Consider the following 19,303-nt stretch of genomic DNA (forward strand, 5'->3'; position numbering starts at 1 on the left):
ATGTAAAGGTTAAGGAAATGTCACAGACTGGAGCAGACTGAGGAAAAAAAACAACTAAATGTAATTTGGGGTCCTGGATAGTACCCTGGAACAGAAAAAGATCACTAGTGGAAGAATAGGTGAAATTTGAATAAGGTCTTTAGTTTAGTGAATAGTATTTTACCTATGTTAATTTCTTAGTTTTGGTAATTTTACTATGGTTATGTAACATGGGGAGAAGCTCGGTGGAGGAACTCTTCTATTTTCAGCAACTTTTCTGTAAGTCTAAAATTAGTTTAAAGTAAAAAGTTGAAAAAAGAGATGATTCTGGTAGCTATGTAGAAAATAGACCAGGGGTGGGGACAGACTGGACACAGTGAAAATAAGTAGCAGTTCAAGAAAGGTGGTTTGGAAGAGTAAAGATGGTGGCAGTGAAAATGAGACGCGGTTGATTAATTTTTTCAGCTACCATGTCTGTACCTCTGTCTCATTGTTTGTTTCCTAACATTGTTTATTTTACTGTCTCCCTTTTTAAATTAATAAATGTTACTAAAGTTTTATTGACTTAGTAGTCTTTTCAAGGAACTAACTTTTGAAAAAAATCCTTTTAACTCTTTGTTCACTATTACATTCATTTCTGTTCTTTATTTCCTGAATAAATATTTGTTGAGCTCTTACTATATCCCAGGCATTTTCTAGGTGCTATAAATAAATCAGTGAATAAAAGTGACCAAGATTCCTGTCATCAAACCCATCAAGTCTTAAATTCAGAGGAGCCCAGCAGCAGTGCATAGTGAGAGGACAATGGTACATCTGGGATCAAGTCCAGGTAGGACCAGAGGGCATGAATAAGCTGTATGAGCAGATAGTCCAGAGCCCCATGTCACCCCACAGTTGCACCAATGCTTCTGCCTCAGCTCATACTTGTGGCCATATGGAGAGATCCTTGTGAGCAGCTAAAGGTGGAGGCATAATCCCAAGCTTGTTTCACAAATGAGTTGGCTTGGAATATTGTGTAAGCTGAAAATTATAGCCACATCAAGAGTCACCTTGAAAGACATTAGAGAGTGAAAATCTTCCCAAGGATGGAATGTGAGAGGTGCACCTGGTCATCTACTTTGTGCTGGAATGGCCTGAGGTGAGGATGCACATAGATTCCTGTGCAGTGGCCAATGTGCTGGCTCTCTGGACAGGAAATGTACCGGAAAATCTGGTGTAAGATGTATGGATGGACTGATGGGCGTAGGCACAAAGTGTGATGATCTTTGTGTCACATGTAATGCCCACCAGAAAGCATCCCCCATGGAAGAGACTCTGAACAATCAAGTAGACAAATTGGCTCAGCCAGATGGCATTAGGCAGACTTCATAATCAGCCACCCCAGAACTGGCTGATGGGCACACGAATGGAGTGGCCACAGTAATTGAGATGAGGGCTACTGACCCAATTTAGCTACTGTGGCCTCTGAAAATCTGACCTGTTAGCAATAGAGACCAGTGCTGAGCACCTGGATATGGTATTCCCTGAGAAGACCAATCAGCCACCTGGTGGCAAGTCAATTACATTAGGCTCCTTTCATCCTGAAAGGATCAGTGATTGGTTTTCACAGGGTTAGATGCTTATTCTAGGCATGCTTTGTCTCGCCTGCCCATAGAGCAAGCCTCAGCCAGCATCCTTATTTGGGGCCTTATAGAATGTCCGATCCACAGGCATAGGATCCCACACAGCATAGGGGAATTATTTCATAATAAAGAACATATGGGAGTGAACCCATGCCCATGGAATCCGTTGGTTGTATCACAAACCACATTTCTCAGAAGAAGCAGGCCTCAGAGAATTCTGAAACTGTCTTCCAAAGGCACAGCTGAAGAATCAGCTTAGACACAATACTCTGAGAGGATGGGGCATTATCCTTTAGGATGCAGCATATGTGTTAAATCAGAGACCTCTGTATGGCACTGTGTCCCCATTTGAAATAATATATGGGTTGGGGAACCAAAGGGTGGAAACATGAGTGAACCTCCCCACCCCATCACTCCCAATGATCCACTGGGAGGTATTGTCCTTCCTGATGCTGGAACTCTGGGATTTGCAGGGTTAGAGATCCTGGTCTCCCAAAGAGGCTCCCCCTTGCCAGGGACTATGGCCACCGTCAAAGCCCTTTGGATTTCTTGTATCCAGGGCCAAGCAGGCAAGGAGAGGTGTTGCTATCTTGGCAGGAAGTGGAGCTGCTGTTACACAGGGGGGCAGGAGGAATACATGTGGAGCTAGATGATCCACTGAGGAGCCTCTGGGTTCTCCCTGGCTCCTTGTTACTTGTGAATGGACACGTGCAGTTACCCCAACCTGAGAAGATGCCTCAGGAATGAAGGTTTGGGTCACACCACCAGGGAAGTCACCAAGACCTGCTAAGGTGATAGCTGAGGGCAAGGGAAATTTCGACTGGATAATGGAGGAAGGAGATGATGAGTACCAGTTATGCCCTGGAAACTACTCCAATAATTTCCTCTCCTCTAAGTTTTCCCTTAAGACTGGAGGCCATGGGAACCATGGAAGAGCTGCTCCCCAAACCTACCTGGAAAAGTAGACCTATGTAGGTTAAAGGGTGGACTGTGGCTGCCATGGGAACAGACCACTCAGATCTCCTGCTGTGGGGAATGTTCCTGACTGACAATTCCTCCGTATCCACCACCACGTTCACACAGAGGCTGTTCCAGCTGTGATGGAGCACAGCTGGGAACTAGTGCAGACCCATTCCTGTAGGGCATGGACTAACTCTAATGGGAAAGTCAAGGACTCCCCATCAGCCTGGTCAAATTTTCTTGGAACTGAGCTGCAGTTTGAGACTCTTCCTACCCAAACCGCCCTCCTTCCTCCTCTGTTTTCATAGGGGTGTCATCATGATCTGAAGCCTCTCTCAGCCTACTCCTGCTTCCTTTATGCTTCACAGCATACAAATCTCTTGCACATCTAATCCCATCTTGGTGTCTGCTTCTTAAGGCCATAAGACTGGGTGAGATGCTCAAGGTTGTGAGTGCAGATAGAAATGGGAAGGGAACTGAACTCTGGGGCTCTCCAGCACTGAGTGAAAGAGAGGGAAAGTGAACAACAGAGACCAAAAAGAGGTGGCTAGCAAAGTAGAAGAAAAACCAAGAGAATACGGTGTTCTTGAAACTAGGTAAAGAAAGTGTACCCGAGAAAAGGAATGATTGACTATGTCAAGGATGCTGCCAGATTGTGTAAACTAAGGATCAGGGGTTTAGCAAGATGAAGCTCTTGGTGACTTTGACAAGAGCAATTTTAGTGAAGGGTGTGGATGACGCCTGATTGGCCTGGGTTTAAGAGAGAATTGTTCCTGTTGCACAGAAAAACAGAAATGGGGCAGTGGCTGGCAGGAGAACTGAGGTCAAAGAAAGGATTCTTAAGATGTTCAAGATAACAGCATATTAGTGTGCTGATAGGAATGACCCAGTAAGGATAAAACATTGATGACATAAGCAGAAAGTGAAGCACTGCTGGAGTGCTGTTGAGTAGGTGAGAAAGGATGAGGTCACTGAAGGGGGAAGCTCTTCAAAGAGTCTTCGCTCCAACTCCCTGCTTCTCCCAGGCCCACGTCTCGCCTGGGGTCAGTTAAGCTCAAGTCCCTGAAATAGGACAAAATTTCCCACCCTTTTAACTGAGTGTTGCAGCAGCTGAGGCACTCACCACTTGAATTTTCAGTTCCCTCTTTGTGTTTGTTTTCTAGCGATTTCACTTAGTCTTTTGTGACTTTTGACTATACTTTTAAACTAATTTTAAAACTTTAACCCATCTAATGTTTTTGTACCTGAAATTTTTTCTGGTTATCTCAGTCTGCTATCTTACTGGAAATGGGAATCTCCTGGAGTGAGTTTTTTCTCAAGTGCAGATCTTATTAGGGTACTACTTTGATGGTTTACAGTTACCATAGGAATAAGATCCTGGCTTTTTATGATGACATTTAAAACCTGTTTTTTTCCTCTCTGGTTCCTAGCTGTCCATGTCTTGTAGCCTCAGGAAACACTAAGAGGTCCTAAGACTCACCGTGCTCTCCAGTGTCCCCTTGTCTTTGCATATGTTGCTCTCTTCCCTGGAGAGGCATCCCCCCTTCATATGTTTAAAGCTTGCTTACCCTTTAAGATCCATTTTGGGAGCTGATGCCTATGAGGAATGTTTCCAACTCCCCTTATCCCTGAGGCTAGTTTAAGTGCCTGTCTCATGTGCTCCCATACCCATAGCTCTGGGAAAGCTTTTCACCCTGAGAATCCTTTTCTATTTATTTCTTGGTTTCCTCTGTCCACCCAGCTCCTGGCTGCCTCTAGTATTCCCAGTGCTTCCATATCCTTGGTAAATGTTTGTGTTGGGTGCAATTAGGTTTTCTGTATGGGTCACATTAAGTCTCAAAATAGATTCAAATTGCTGGAGAGGGAAATATATCTTAATAATTTATTTGTATAAAATATATTTTATTTATTTATTTTTTTAATTTATTTATTTTTTTTTTTTTGCGGTATGCGGGCCTCTCACTGTTGTGGCCTCCCCCGTTGCGGAGCACAGGCTCCGGACGCGCAGGCTCCGGACGCGCAGGCTCAGCGGCCATGGCTCACGGGCCCAGCCGCTCCGCGGCATATGGGATCCTCCCAGACCGGGGCACGAACCCGTATCCCCTGCAACGGCAGGCGGACTCTCAACCACTTGCGCCACCAGGGAGGCCCTAAAATATATTTTATTGATTGCTAAAGCCTTTATACAGCATTGGCATAACTCAGAGAAATAAAGACTGTTAGAATTTCAGATCTGGAAAGAATCTAGAGATTCTTAGAGATTACTTAACTCACCTCCTTTATTCTCTGGATAAAGAAATGTTTCTTTGTACCAGTTTCTGTGTCTATCCACGGTGTATGAGGATGCCTCTGTCTGCTCACACTTTCTCCCTAGAAGGGGTATTTTCAGTGTCTTATATCTTTGATAGTAAATTGAGTACATTTGTATATGTTTGTTGGCAATTTAGCTTTCTTCATTTTTGAAATGTCTGTTCATATCCTTCTCCCAGTTTTAATTGGGATGTTGATATTTTTCATATTTATTTGTAAGTGCATTTTATAACTAAAGATATTAACCCTTTGTTTCTCACATACATTGCAAGAGTTTTTCTAGATTTGTTTAACTTTCTTTAGAGTGTCTTCTTCTGTACCAGTGGTCAAATACATCAGTTATCCTTTTGGGTTTCCAACCTTGGTGCCATTCTAGTAAGGACCTTCTTCACTCTAAGATTATAAGACTGTTCTACATTTAACATAGTACATTTTATTATTATTTTTTTTACATTTCAGATTTTAATCCACCTATTGTTTCTAATGTGACACAGTAATCTAACTTTACTTTTTCTCACATTGTTTAGTGAATTGGTCCAATGCCCTTTTTCCAATTTTAAATATTACTGATTCAAAATGAAGGCACTGGCAAAGCTTCATTAAGAGCACAGGGCTGGGGGGCAGAGAGGTCTGGATTTGCTTGCTGAGTGCTAGCCCTGCCTCTTTCGTGACGTTGTGAGGTTTTCATGGAGACAGTTTATGTGGGGCACTGGCACCCAAGGGGAGTTTACTAATGTCATCATGTTGGGCACCTTTATGGCTTAGTAGTAGTAGCAATAATGGATTTTTTTTCTTTTTTGGACTCTATTTTATTCTGTTGATCTGTTTGCCAGGATTGTACTGCTTTAATCGTTTGCAGTTTGATAGAGTATTTTATTATCTAATAGGCAAAATCCCTTGTGTGGACTTTAACTTTTTGTAAATAATTTTAAACATCTTTTTTATTGCACATATAACAATGCTTTTCATTGCTCCCTTTTCTTGTCATTAGTTATTATAAAAGCATCTTAATGTGTTTTAGTATTTTGAGATTTACTACTTAGGATTTTAGTATTCAGAATGTAATTCTAATTCAGAATTTTAAGAAAATATTGCAGACAATGGATTTCAAAGAAAAAGTTGAATGGTTTAGGGTTATTTGGATTGGCTTGATGTATCATGAAGAAGACATTAACTTGTTATTTTCCATTGCTTCTGAGAACCAAATGAGGAAACAGGTTTAAATTGGAACATGGGTTTCAGTTAAACAAAAACAAAGAATTAAAAAAAAAAAAAGTAAGTCTGGCTAGGGAGTGAAGCATACTTCCAAAGAAAATGATGAACACTCTTCCTGGATTTTGGAACATCTGGTTCTCTCTTATTTCTCTCTAGAATCTCGTCCTGTGGAGAGGAAGGGAATGAATTCCTGCTGATTGCTTAAGGGGCTTTCTAACTTTAGGATTACATGAATGTTAACCTTTAATGCAAGCTATCCTGCATTTTGAGGACTTTCCATGCATGTCAGGAACCAAAATGCCACCATTCTCAGCAGAGAGTCTAGTTCAATCATAGTTTTGCACAATAATATACATATCTTAAAACACTTATTTTTCTTTGTTTTAATCAATTTCTCTTGACTTGTCATTAGTATTTCAAGCATACTACTGAATCATTATCTCTCTCTCTTTTTTTTTTTTTTTTACGGTACGTGGGCCTCTCACTGTTGTGGTCTCTCCCGTTGTGGAGCACAGGCTCCGGACACACAGGCTCAGTGGCCATGGCTCACAGGCCCAGCCGCTCCGCGGCATGTGGGATCTTCCCGGACCGGGGCATGAACCCATGTTCCCTGCATCGGCAGGCAGACTCTCAACCACTGCACCACCAGGGAAGCCCTCTCTCTCTCTCTCTTTTTTTTTAAAGTCTTTATTGAATTTGTTACAATATTTCTTCTTCTTCTTTTTTTTTTTTTTATGTTTTGGTTTTTTGGCCACAAGGCATGTGAGATCTTAGCTCCCCGAACAGGGATCGAACCCACACTGCCTACATTGGAAGGTGAAGTCTTAACCACTGGACCTCCAGGGAAGTCCCCTGAGTCATTATCTCTTAAAATACGTCTCTTCCCTTGTTTATTTTCTGCACATGCGCCGTGGGACAGGAAGCAGCAGGGAACGATCCCTCAGTGACTACTGTCATTTAGTGCTCTGCAGCTTCTTCTGCTGCGTGGTTTATTATTTTTTTAATTCACACACACACTCACTTTATTAATGCTCTGCCCAGTCTAAAGCACATTACTGATGCTGCTTTACATTTGAGGAAATAGCAAAATATCACCAGGGAGCTGGAAACAGAGAAATAATGGAGACTTAGGGCATTGCAGTTTCCAGAAATGTCTTAGTTTTCCAGTAACTTCATTGCTTTGGATTAGCATCAATCAACCAAATATTTCTAGAGTTAGTCTTATAGTGGGTGCTGTGTGAGATTCAAAAGAAGTTTTTTTTTTTTTTTTTTTTTTTTTTTGCGGTACGCGGGCCTCTCACTGTTGTGGCCTCTCCCGTTGCGGAGCACAGGCTCCGGACGCACAGACTCAGCGGCCACGGCTCACGGGCCCAGCTGCTCCGCGGTACGCGGGATCCTCCCAGACCGGGGCACGAACCCGTGTCCCCTGCATCAGCAGGCGGACCCTCAACCACTGTGCCACCAGGGAAGCCCCAGAAGTATTTATTTAGTTAGTTATTCATTCATCATTTAGCAAATGTTTATTGAGAGCCACCTGACAGGTGCTGGGGATCTACTGGAAAGAAATTACGCATAAAGGTTTTAGTCTAGCCAGGTTGACAGATGTAAGTGTTATGAGTGCTATGAAAAAAGAAGAGCAGTCAAATTTATTTATTCAGCATACATTTCTTGACCCATCTCTGCTTCGTGCAAAGCATTAGTGTTACATAAATTGGGAAGTGGATCAGCAGAGGCTTCCTGTGAGAGGAGTTGAGTGCCAGCTGAAATGTAGGGACTTTCTGAAGTCGTAGGTGAATGAGTTGCCTTTGTAGTGTGTGAACCAGATGTCATCAGGGAGGCACTGGCAGAAATTTCCCTCCTGTCTTCCTACTGCCTGCCACCCTGAGAGCCGCACTTCACATGGACTGCCATTTCAAGCGAAGCAGCAGGAGCAACTATGGAAGCCACCTGAAGCTGGCAGGTGGAGAGGTCATCAGAAGGACCTGCAGTGGCAGTGGAGGGAAAAGGAGGCAGAGAGAGAAATCCTCCCAGCCATGGAAGGTTCTGAACAGGCCCAGGTGAGGGGTAAATGTAGGTCTCTATAGCCATGTTCTTGCTCTGTGCTCTGAAAATGGGAATTTCAATATCTTTTCCAACTTAGGTCTAAACCCTAAATCACATCAAGAACCATGCCTTCCCTCCCCTCAACCAACCATTCATTCAATCAGCCAGCAAATCAATCAGCCAAAACCTCACATTTCTCACATTGGCTGGCCTTTCTCGTCGAGGTCTTCCTCCATTTCTTTCCCCTTCTGGATGGTTTCCAACCTTGGATGCACATTGGAATTATCTGGGGGGTACTTGAAAATACTGATGCTTGACTTCCATCCCAGAGATTCTGACTTAACTGGTCTGAAATATGGCCTGGGCATCATGATTTTTAAAAGCTCCTGAAGTAACTATAATGTACTAACAAAGTTGAGACTCGTTAGTCTAAAAAAGAATGTGATCAGTGCACCATCTAATTCACTAAAAGAAAGAGAGCACTGCTAATCATGTTCATGTGTTTGTTGGGGAAAAAAAATCACAAGCTTAAATTAGAACCATAGGTTTTTTTTTTTTCTCTAAATTAATTAATTAATTAATTAATTAATTAATTAAGTTTTGGCTACGTTGGGTCTTTGTTGCTGCACTCAGGCTTTCTCTAGTTGCGGCGAGTAGGGGCTACTGTTCGTTGTGGTATGCTGGCTTCTCGTTGTGGTGGCTTCTCTTGTTGCGAAGCACGGGTTCTAGGCATGCGGGCTTTAGTAGTTGTGTGGCTCACAGGCTCTAGAGTGCAGGCTCAGTAGTTGTGACACATGGGCTTAGTTGCTCTGCGGCATGTGGGATCTTCCTGGACCAGGGCTGGAACCTGTGTCCCCGGCATTGGTAGGCGGATTCTTAACCACTGCACCACCAGGGAAGCCAGGGAAGCCCCTGAACCATAGGGTCTTAAATAGACATTTGGTTTAGGACTGTTGTCTATAAAGAGTTTCCAGGGAAGAAGATGAAGATGGCAGCGGCTGGGGATTGGTCTTGGGAGACTGAGGGCTGCAGAGGGCAGGCTGAAATGTGGTGTCGTTGGGAGCACAGATAGCCTCCATATTATAAAGGACATGCTCCCAGGGCCCTATCCCAAGACCTCAGAAGAACGGGCAGCTGCAGCCAAGAAGTATAATATGTGGGTGGAAGATTATGAGCCCTGGCTGATGATGGCATGGGGTATGGTGACTACCCAAAGCTCCCTGACAGTTCATGGCAGGAGAGGGATCCATGGTGTGTCTGGGACCACCCAGACCTGAGGTTGAACCAAGTCACTGGGACCTGGACGTGTGCATCAGGAACTGTGTGCACACGTCCCCCATGTCTGCTTCTTGGAATCTCGTGTGTAAGCAGCTCTTCAGCTTCGTGGCCTTCATGTGGTTCATGTTTTGGGTGGGGGAGAATTACCCCACCCACCAACCCGTGCGTGGAACCAAAGCAGCATCCTTATACTAATCTGCACCTGGAAGGGGTCCATGATCCCACCAAAGAGCCTGAGCTGGTGGTTTACTATGAGATCTGGGGAGGCTTTGTGCACCCTAAGTAACTCCCTCATCCTTAGAGACTGAACCTTAATGAAATCCCTAATGAAACAGTGGTGTGGAAAGAAAAAAGAAAAGAAAAAGAATAAAAGAGGTTCTAATCCAACTGTGGAGTTGTCTTGTAGAAACAAATCAAGAAGGAGGCAGTACAGTGTTAAGTCTGTGGTGGTGTCATCGACTGAGTGTTTTTGTCCCCCTTGAATTCATATGTTGAAATCCTAACTCCCAATGTAATGGTAAAAGGAGGTGGGGCCTTTGGGAGGTAACTAGGTCATGAGGGTGGGGGCCTCACGAATGGGATTAGTGCCATTATGAAAGAGACCCCAAAGAGCTCTCTCTCCCTCTTTCTGCTATATGAGGATACAATGAGAAGATGGCAGCCTGAAACCCAGAAGAGGACTCTCACCAGTATCCATTTGGTTTCAGTATCTGCTTATTGTTTAAGCCACCCGGTCTGTAACACTTTTATTTTAGCAGCCCAAGCTGACTAGGACATGTTGTGACAATTAATCAAGGAAGTTGGCATAAGGTAAGGCAAAGAGTTGTAAACAAGCATTATCATGTTGGATTTATCAGGAGAGGGCTTGCCCAGGGTTTTATGAGAAATTTTATGATTTAATCATTTCCTTCATTTGGGCATGTGAACAAAAGATAGCTTAATGCATTGAACAGTGACAGATAGTTCTATGAGGAGTTGATTGCCTTCTTCAGATAGCTGAAGCGTTGTGTGGTAGAATGAAAATTAAATTTATTGTTTGGAGCCAGAGGGAAGAATGAGGATCAAAAAGGAAATGCTACATGGAAGCATATTTACATTCAATATGAGGGGAGAGATGTTATCTTTTCAAAATGCTGCCAAGTAGTGAAATGGGCAGCCCCAAGAGGTAGAGACATTTTTGACTCACGAAATATTCAAAGATTGCAAAATCTTTTATTGGTTATTCTGTTTGTGAGAGATGTGTATATGTTAGAGAGATGGTAGGAAGAGTCATGACATTCACAAGTCAATGTGATGTGAATGCTCCTGTTTAAACATGTACATATGTGTAACACATATTTAACAGTGTAGAACTTAGATTTTTCTTTATTAAAAAAATAAAACCTGAAATGAGAAAAGAGAATGCAGCCAAGGTTGAGGCTTGGATCCTATGAAAGTCAGGACATGGGTAAGGGTCTTTCTTCACATCTCTATTCCTTACACTGCTCAGTGTCACTTGGGAAAAGTGGCCTAGGATAGGGTTGGCAATCTACCATGTACATACAGAGGAGGGGCTTGGGTCAGCCATCAAAAGACTGAGATAAAATGCAGTGTGAACTTGATGTTCTCTAATCTTTCTGTAGCGTTCTCCTGCCTTGCATGAAACCTATTCCTTGGCCCTCGAATCTCCAAACTATCATGCTGCCTTTCTACTGTCCAAACCTGACCCCTACCTTCAGGGTGTCTGCTGCAGAATGCCATCTGCCTCATGTCTGTTACTCAGTCCCTCTCCCTCCAACCTCCTCTCCAAACTTTCCCGTCTGTTGAATCTCCAAAGATAATGATCTGAGAAATTTATATCAGTATTAGTGTTTTGAATGGCCACTGGCTCACCTATCCTTCAGAAGCAAGAATGTAAGTGGAGGTAATGTAAGTGGAGGGATATGTGTGGTGGATTTGGAGGGTAGAGGTTGTGCGTGGACCTGGGGAGAACCTTTTTCTTGTCCTCAGTCCTAGGACCAGGCAACCTGGAAGCCCATTTGCAAGACTGCCAAATTTTGATTTGATTTATGGATATAGAGATAAAAAAGTGCTACCCTTCTTAGACAAGGATTTCTTTCTTTTACAAAACCGGGCGAGTTATAGACATTGTTCCTGTGTTATATCAGGAATAATTTCTATGAATAGTAACTATGAAAAAATTCCCATAAAAAGTTCAGTTTTAGCTTGGAAGAGAAAGTAAAAATGGCACATCTTCAGAGTAGCAGAAGAAATATTTGCATTCATAGGAAGGACATCATCTGTTTCCTGTAATGAACACTACTCTTGCAACATCCATGGGGCTTAGGGCTTCTCTTAAGAATTTTATTTCAGTGGAATGCCATAAAAGGATGAAACTGGGAGCTTTTTAAAAATTTTTTTTAATTTTTAAATTTTATTTTGGCTGCATTGGGTCTTTGTTGCTGCGTGTGGGCTTTCTCTAGTTGCAGCGAGCGGGGCTACTCTTCATTGCGGTGCGCGGGCTTCTCATTGTGGTGGCTTCTCTTGTTGTGAAGCACAGGTTCTAGGCGTGCGGGCTTCAGTAGTCATGACTCGTGGGCTCTAGAGCGCAGGCTCAGTAGTTGTGGCGCACGGGCTTAGTTGCTCCACGGCATGCGGGATCTTCCCGGACCAGGGCTTGAAGCTGTGTCCCCTGCATTGGCAGGTGGATTCTTAACCACTGCACCACCAGGGAAGTCCCCGGGAGCTTTTTTCTTAAGAAAAAAATAGCAATAGATTTTCTTCTGTCTGGGAAGATTTTTTGAATCATTTTCCCCCTGGTTTTTATTTTTATTTTATTTACTTATTTATTTATTTAGAGTACCCTCATCTTTATTTGGGAGGGAATTCTGGGTTGTCATCCACCCCACCCTGCTCTGGGGGCTAAGCTTGCTGTCCCCAGCCCCTCTTTCTTTTGTGGGGGAGGGGGGAGGACCAGGTGGGCGTGGGCATCGGGAACTAGTGGAGGGTGAGTGGGCGGGAGGGGGAGATGTGGGATGCCCAGGGCGGGGAGGAGCAGCTAGCATTGTGTTTGCATGCAGTGCCAGCGTGCGAGGCCAGGTGTGCCCAGAGGGGGACGGCAGGAGGACTGTCAGATACACGTGTGTGAATTGGGGAAGTGCACGTGGTGTTGGACCTCTTGAGGTTCTGCTCCCTTCTGAACTGGCCTCCCACCTGCACCTCCAGGCCTCAGCTTGCCTAATCTGTGGTATGAGCAGGTATTCACCCTTTGAGGCTGCAGGGGAGGAAGAGGGATGCCGGGAGTTGGGGGTAGGAGCAAAGCCAGCGGGTGGCACACAAGCAGGGTGAGGGCCCCAGCAGGCGGCTACCATAAATACTAGCAGAGTTTAGCCAATCCCGAGCTATAATGTGTCTTGAGCTGAACCTTCCTCTCTCTCTATGTCTGACTCCCCTTTGTACTCCACCCTCCACATCCCAGCCACCCACTAATCCAGCTTCTCGCCATCATCCTCCTGGTGGGTGTCACCATCATGCCCGTTCTTGTCTTCCTTGGAGAGGTGGGCCAAGGAGCCCAGCACAGAGAGCGAGAGGAGGCCGGTGCCTGCGCTAGCTGCCAGCAGTGAAGGGGGCTGCAGCCTTCCAAGCAGTGGGGTCAGGGGCAGGGCCAGAGCCTGCAGCTGGGATAGCTGGTGGGCTTGGAGCTGCTGTCGGCTGATGGGGTTCAGCTCAGGAGCAGCACCCTGCTTGGCCCTCTGCTCTTGGGGAATGTAGGGCCGGACCTAGGCACATATCCCATTCAGCCTCTTGAAGATTTCAGCCTGCTTGTGCGTCTTTGTGTTCAAGCCGTAGGACATTTCGTAGTATGTCACTGTCGACTTAAAAAAAGGGGGGGGGGGCTTCCCTGGTGGCGCAGTGGTTGAGAGTCCGCCTGCCGATGCAGTGGACACAGGTTCGTGCCCCAGTCCGGGAAGATCCCACATGCCGCAGAGCGGCTAGGCCCGTGAGCCATGGCCGCTGAGCCTGCACGTCCGGAGCCTGTGCTCCGCAATGGGAGAGGCCACAACGGTGAGAGGCCTGCTGCACAGCGTGAGAGTTGCGAGTTAAGTTTTATCTGGAGCAAAATGAGGACTGCTGCCCGGAAGACAGCATCCCAGATAGCTCTGAGAAACCGCTTCAAAGAGGCAGGCGGAAAGGTCAGTATATATGTGATTTTGGTGAAGGGGGAATACAGGCAATCAAGCACATATTTTTGCAGAAGGTTGCTGCTAGTCTCGTGAAGGTTACTGCTATTCACAAGGAGCAGTTGTCACCGTGAAGTATTTTAGTGCTTTTCTAGATATGAGGAGATACAGGATCTGGGCCCGTAAAATTGTCTCCTGAAAATATCTAACTATCTGAAGGACTGTTCTGCCAGTTTTTCCCAGAGCACCCAGTGCCTCATTTCTGCTCTCCACCTGAACTCCTTTCAGGAGGTGTTGAAAGTCAACAGCTGCAGCAGCGCATGATTTAATCCTTGTAGAGGTAGATGGCAAGTGCCAATGGAAAATGCCAATTTGTAGTCAACATCACATAATGACTCTGCACCTCCAGCTTCTCGCTGGCCTGCTTGTCACATTTGAATTTCAGACTGTGGTACTGAGCTTGCAGCAGCTGAAACTCGTCTTTGATATGGTGGCGGGACTCTGAGGTGGTGAATTTGAGTTGCTGGGTTAGGTGCGATGAGTCGGATGCCTGCTTTGTGGAAACACCTTGTTAATCGTGGTGGGGGGTGCGGAATGCTTCCCAGCTGTGCGCCCAGGCTAGGACTGCTCATGGCGCCAGGTGGCTGGGCCTTTGTCAAGGCGGCGCCGATCCGCAGCTCCTGGGGCCGCCACCGCAGCCTCCGACACCCGGCCTCATCTGCTTCCTGCTTCCTGGTTTTTAAATTCTGTCTTTTACATGTCTTATCCAAATTTTGTAAATCAGACTTCTCTCCCTCCCCTAAGAGCAGAAATAGGTCTTTTCTGTGTGGAGGTGTTTTTTTTTTCTTCCATTGGGGATCAACTCTCAAGACAGGATGTGGGTAAGAATAACAAACGTCTGAGAAAATGAGCTGCAATATATTTTATTTCCTCCTGCCATAATCAAAAGGACTAGCAAGCAGTCAAACACAAGTTAAAATTTCCTTCTCAACAATGTCAACCTCACTTCTAGAAATTCTTCTGGGAAATTTTATCTGGTTGACAACTGGAAGAAAAATGCAACACATGTTCACACACACACATATGTTCACACACACACACACAGCCTAGCTCTCCCTTTGGCCTCACTTTTTTTTTTTTTTTTGCGGTACGCGGGCCTCTCACTGTTGTGGCCTCTCCCATTGTGGAGCACAGGCTCCAGACGCACAGACTCAGCGGCCATGGCTCACGGGCCCAGCCGCTCCGTGGCATGCGGGATCTTCCCGGACCGGGGCACGAACTCATGTCCCCTGCATTGGCAGGTGGACTCTCAACCGCTGTGCCACCAGGGAAGCCCTGGCCTCACTTTTGCTTTCACAGCCACTTATGACCAGTTTGAAAGGGGACTTATAGTGAGGTGGCAATGTCCTAAAATCTCATTCTTTGAGGAGCATGGCCCCCAGTAAGAGTTACCACCTGAAGTCGCATGTTTCCCTCGTGTTGTGTTCCTGGGTTGGCCAAGCCACAGAGACTGGGCAGGAAAATGACCCATTGGAATATAGGTAGGCAGGTTCACTGCTGATTATGTAGAATGGAGCAGGGCTATCTTTCATGTATTTATGAATTTATGAATCACTGGGAATCTTGTTAACGTATAGATTAGAATTCAGTGAACTTCTGGAATAGGGCCCAAGAGCCTGCATTTTGAAGTGTTTGCAAGGGGAGAGGTGAGCTCCTCTCCTTCTACTCCAGCCATCTTGAGCTCCTCCCCCTGGAGCCTGCATTTCTAACAAGCTCCCAGGTAATGCAGATGCTGCTGCTCTGTGGCACAGAAGAGCACCTCTCCCTGACCTTCTCTTCTCTGCCTTCCCATCAGAGAATTTTAGAACTGGAAGGGATCTTGAACATCTTGTTTAGTTACTCCTAAAATACTGGCCTATGGAGTGGTCTCATCTGAACCACTGGGGGAGCTTTAAAAACCTAGACTCCCAGAAGTTCTGATTCAGTCCCAGGCATCTGTATTCTTTCAAAGCTTCCCAGATCAACTGGAGGTGAAAAAAGGCTTTGAACTATTAACTGTCTCCTTTTATAAATAAGGAAACAGGTTGTGAGTGATTACGTGACTTGCCCAATAAGACCTAGTTAGTGACAGCAACAGGACCAGAACTTAGAGACCCTTTCCAGCTCACCGCCCTTCTACTTCCTCTTTGGCTGCCCAGGGCAGTAGCTTATGCTAAGAAAGGAAAGCAACTTCCCACCCCAATTCTTTAGGATGAATAAAATCCAAGTCCAGTGCTGTTTACTGGCATGCCATTTCACCCAGAACATTTTCCTCTGCTGGAAGCAAGCCCAAAGAGGTCTAATGGGCATGTGTTTCTGTCCTACTCTGCAAGAAAGTTGCATGGACAAGTGCACTATGGAACCGGAAATGGAAGTGTTTCACATTATATTCCCCTGGAAGATAATTTCATACTTTAAAATGTTTTTCTTCCTAGGTGTTTTGGACACCGAATGAAAATATCAGTGCTTTCCATGTAATCAACAATCCTAAAATTGACATGTTGTAATCCTTTCTTCCTAGAACCTGAAGCTTTCTTGTTTATTTTCATCTCAGCTGCCATAGCTCCTGGATTGGGTTGCCTTTATTTGGTCTCTTTAATTTTTGGTGAAACACTGAAACTTTGCACGAAGTCAACTTCTCCCTCCTTACTGAGCTGTGCTAATTCGGAGAATGGAACTGTGGTTTGGGTTATTCCTTCTGTCTGGGTAATTCCTGCTTTACCGTTGTTGGTTCTTTGTCTTTGAGAAGAAGAAAATCTCTATTAATGTTAAAGAAAAGTATATGCTGGTCTTGTTCCACCTAAACAGCCCTGTTGTCCAGTTGAGGAAGTTTCCATGCTTTACAAGGGTTTTCTCTGCAGTATCTGCATCTCCAAGCTGGACCATCTCCTCTCCACTTACAGTGAGATGTCTCAGCCAGAGAACCTCTCCTCCCCATCCTGAAGCCACTCTGGGCTGCTCTGGCAATTAGAGACTCCAGCCTCTGGTCACCCTCTGAAGGAGTTTCCTGGTAAACAGGACATCTTGTGACCCATCCTTGGGTTTCTCTGCTAGAGACAAATCTATTTTTGTCCTATGAATGCTGCCTCTAGAGAAAGAATCAACATAGAAAGAGCTTTCTTTGAGTGAATTTTCTTTCTAGAGCAGCTTTTAAGCAAGTGGCCTAAGATTAATTCTTGCTTAGGGACACTGCAGACATTTTCAGGGCACTGACTTTCAGCAGGTGCTTTCATTATACAGTGGGCTTAGCTTGGACTAAGAATGAGATGGCTGAGTGCCAGGCTCAGCTCCCCTCTGCATGGTCAGGTGTCCTAGAGAGCTTCAGGCTTCCCACTCTTATAATGGGGATAATGTCACCTGGACTATTTAAAATGAGAGCATGAAATGGAAGTCCATGGGACATCCAGATATTTGAGGATGTCCTCCAAATTCTAAGACAGAAAGCAAAATAATCAAGGAGAAACCTCCCAGAGGAAGCAGAGGCAATGCAGCAGCAGAATACTTTGGAATAAGAAGATATGCTATCCATAATAAAATTATTTAGATGCTATATAAAGATGGAATATTCAGAAACAGCAAAAAACGCTCTTTAGAAATTAAAAATAAGATAGCAAATAAAAATATAAAGGGTTGGAATTTAAAATTGAAGATACCATCAACTTTAAATTGTAAGTGGAGCAAAAAGACTAGGAGATAGACAATAGGAGAGAAAACAAAACAAAATAAGAGATCAACCCAGGAGGTCCAACATCAGTCTAATAGGTGCCACAGCAAGCGAGAACAAGAGAAAATGGAGGGGAAGAAACTATCAGAGAAAGAATACAAGACAATTGTCCAGCACTGAAGGATGAAAGTTTTCAAATTTAAAGAGTTCACTGAGAACGCAGCAAAATGGTTGAAAAAAAGATTACATCAAGGCACATACTTGTGGCATTTTAGATCACTAAGGATAAAGCTAAAGCTTTTGACTTCTTGACTTCAACATTGGAAATTAGATGAAAATGGAGTAATGTCTTCAATCTACAGAGGAGAAATGAATTTCATCCCCAAACTATCAATCAAGTATGAGTATAGAATAAAAACAGTTTTAGACATGCAATTTTTCAAAAACTTTACCTGTCACACACCTGAGGAGGCTCAAGCACAAAGGGAGTTCAAGGAAGATGCACAGAACTCAAAGCAGGAAGCACCCAGGCCTCATGGGAACTGGAAAGTCTTAAGGCCACAACCTTCTCCATCTTTTTCTGTTCCTTTCTGGAGTTGTGGTCTCTTACCTCTGCACATCTTCTTTCTCCTTTCAATGTAGACCATTTCTGTGGGTCTTTCAGTTTTTGTTCAGGCTCTGGCTTGATTGGGATTCTGATTTTGCTGATGCTCATAGGGAGAAAATGAAGAGAGGGAGGTTCTTGAATACCTCTGACTAATAAGCAAAGACAATCACAGATTTAAGTTCCAGAATGATTCAGAGAAGCTATAAATCATTAAAGACCACAGTGCTAGCTGTGTATTACAACTTGAGGTGAGTGGCAGAGCCTAATAATTGTTCCCCAATATCCACTCTCTTCTTTCTTTTGATAATCAACCCCCCACTTTTTACTTAGGTACATGACTGCCCAGGTAGAGACATTCACAGGCCTCAGTTGGAACTAGATGGATGTGGCCATGTGACTAAGTTTTGGTCAATAGAATGTTAGCAGAAATGATGTGTCCACTTGTAAGTAACATCTTGCCTTTCACTGCTTCTTCATCCCTTCCCACAAACCAGAGCATGAATGGGGCTTCAAACACGAAGATCACACTCTGGGACAAGAGTCATCAAACTTTAACCCATGGGCCAGATGTGGCCTGCCATCTGTTTTTGTAAATAAAGGTTTATTGGAATAATGCCATACCCACTCATTTATATGTCTATGGCTGCTTTCATGCTACAGTGCAAGACTTGAGAAGTTATGATGGAGAATGTATGGCCCACAAAGCCTAAAATAATTACCATCCAGCCCTTTGCAGAAAAAGTTTACTGATTCCTGTTCTACATGATTATGGAGCAACAAGAGAGAAGGAGCCTAGATACCCAAATGACCCCATGGAATGGAGTCTATTATTTGCCTAGATTATCTGCCTACCTCTGGACTATTACCAGAGAAAAAAAATTTCTCTCATTTGAGTCACTACCTATCTGGGTCACTTTCTTATAGCAGCTTATTTAAACTTAGTATGGTACAAAACAATATTTTAACAAATTTAATTTCCTATAATGAACATATAATGAGTAAATTTAATGTTTCCATAACAAATAATTAAAGGTAGCTTAGCCACAAGATCAGGGTTATGTAAGACAACACTAATTACTTAAGTCAGGATTTAAAGGGAACTCTTACAATCATAACTTGATAGAAAAAATGTGAAAACAACTTACAGAATATGTATATATCTGACAATATGGTGTCACTACTCTAATGTAGTTTAATATTTACATTCACAAGTTTTTCAAAGTAAAAGTCTTCTAAATATTCTCCAGTTTTTACTCTTATTGAATAAGACAAAATGACTGGTTCAGTCTTGTCTCTTCAGAGCAGCTATCTACAGGGTCTACTTTCTTGAAGTTCTCCAATAAACTGCAGATTGAGACATGTTCTTTGCCTTCAACTACAATTTCTAGCCAAGGCTGAATTTAAAAATATGTGTCTCAAAGTCGTG

The 19,303-nt window shown here is 44.0% G+C and overlaps 2 pseudogenes; one reads left to right on the plus strand and one right to left on the minus strand.

Moving 5' to 3' along the window:
• The first annotated feature begins 1,989 nt into the window (after positions 1 to 1,989).
• Positions 1,990 to 9,693, plus strand: LOC132488053 (NADH dehydrogenase [ubiquinone] 1 beta subcomplex subunit 8, mitochondrial-like; annotated as a pseudogene).
• A 3,178-nt stretch (positions 9,694 to 12,871) lies between these two features.
• Positions 12,872 to 17,917, minus strand: LOC132488054 (TLE family member 5-like; annotated as a pseudogene).
• Between the last annotated feature and the right edge of the window lie 1,386 nt (positions 17,918 to 19,303).

Source organism: Mesoplodon densirostris, chromosome 4, assembly GCF_025265405.1.
Source record: "Mesoplodon densirostris isolate mMesDen1 chromosome 4, mMesDen1 primary haplotype, whole genome shotgun sequence".
In the NCBI taxonomy this organism is placed as follows: Eukaryota; Metazoa; Chordata; class Mammalia; order Artiodactyla; family Ziphiidae; genus Mesoplodon; species Mesoplodon densirostris.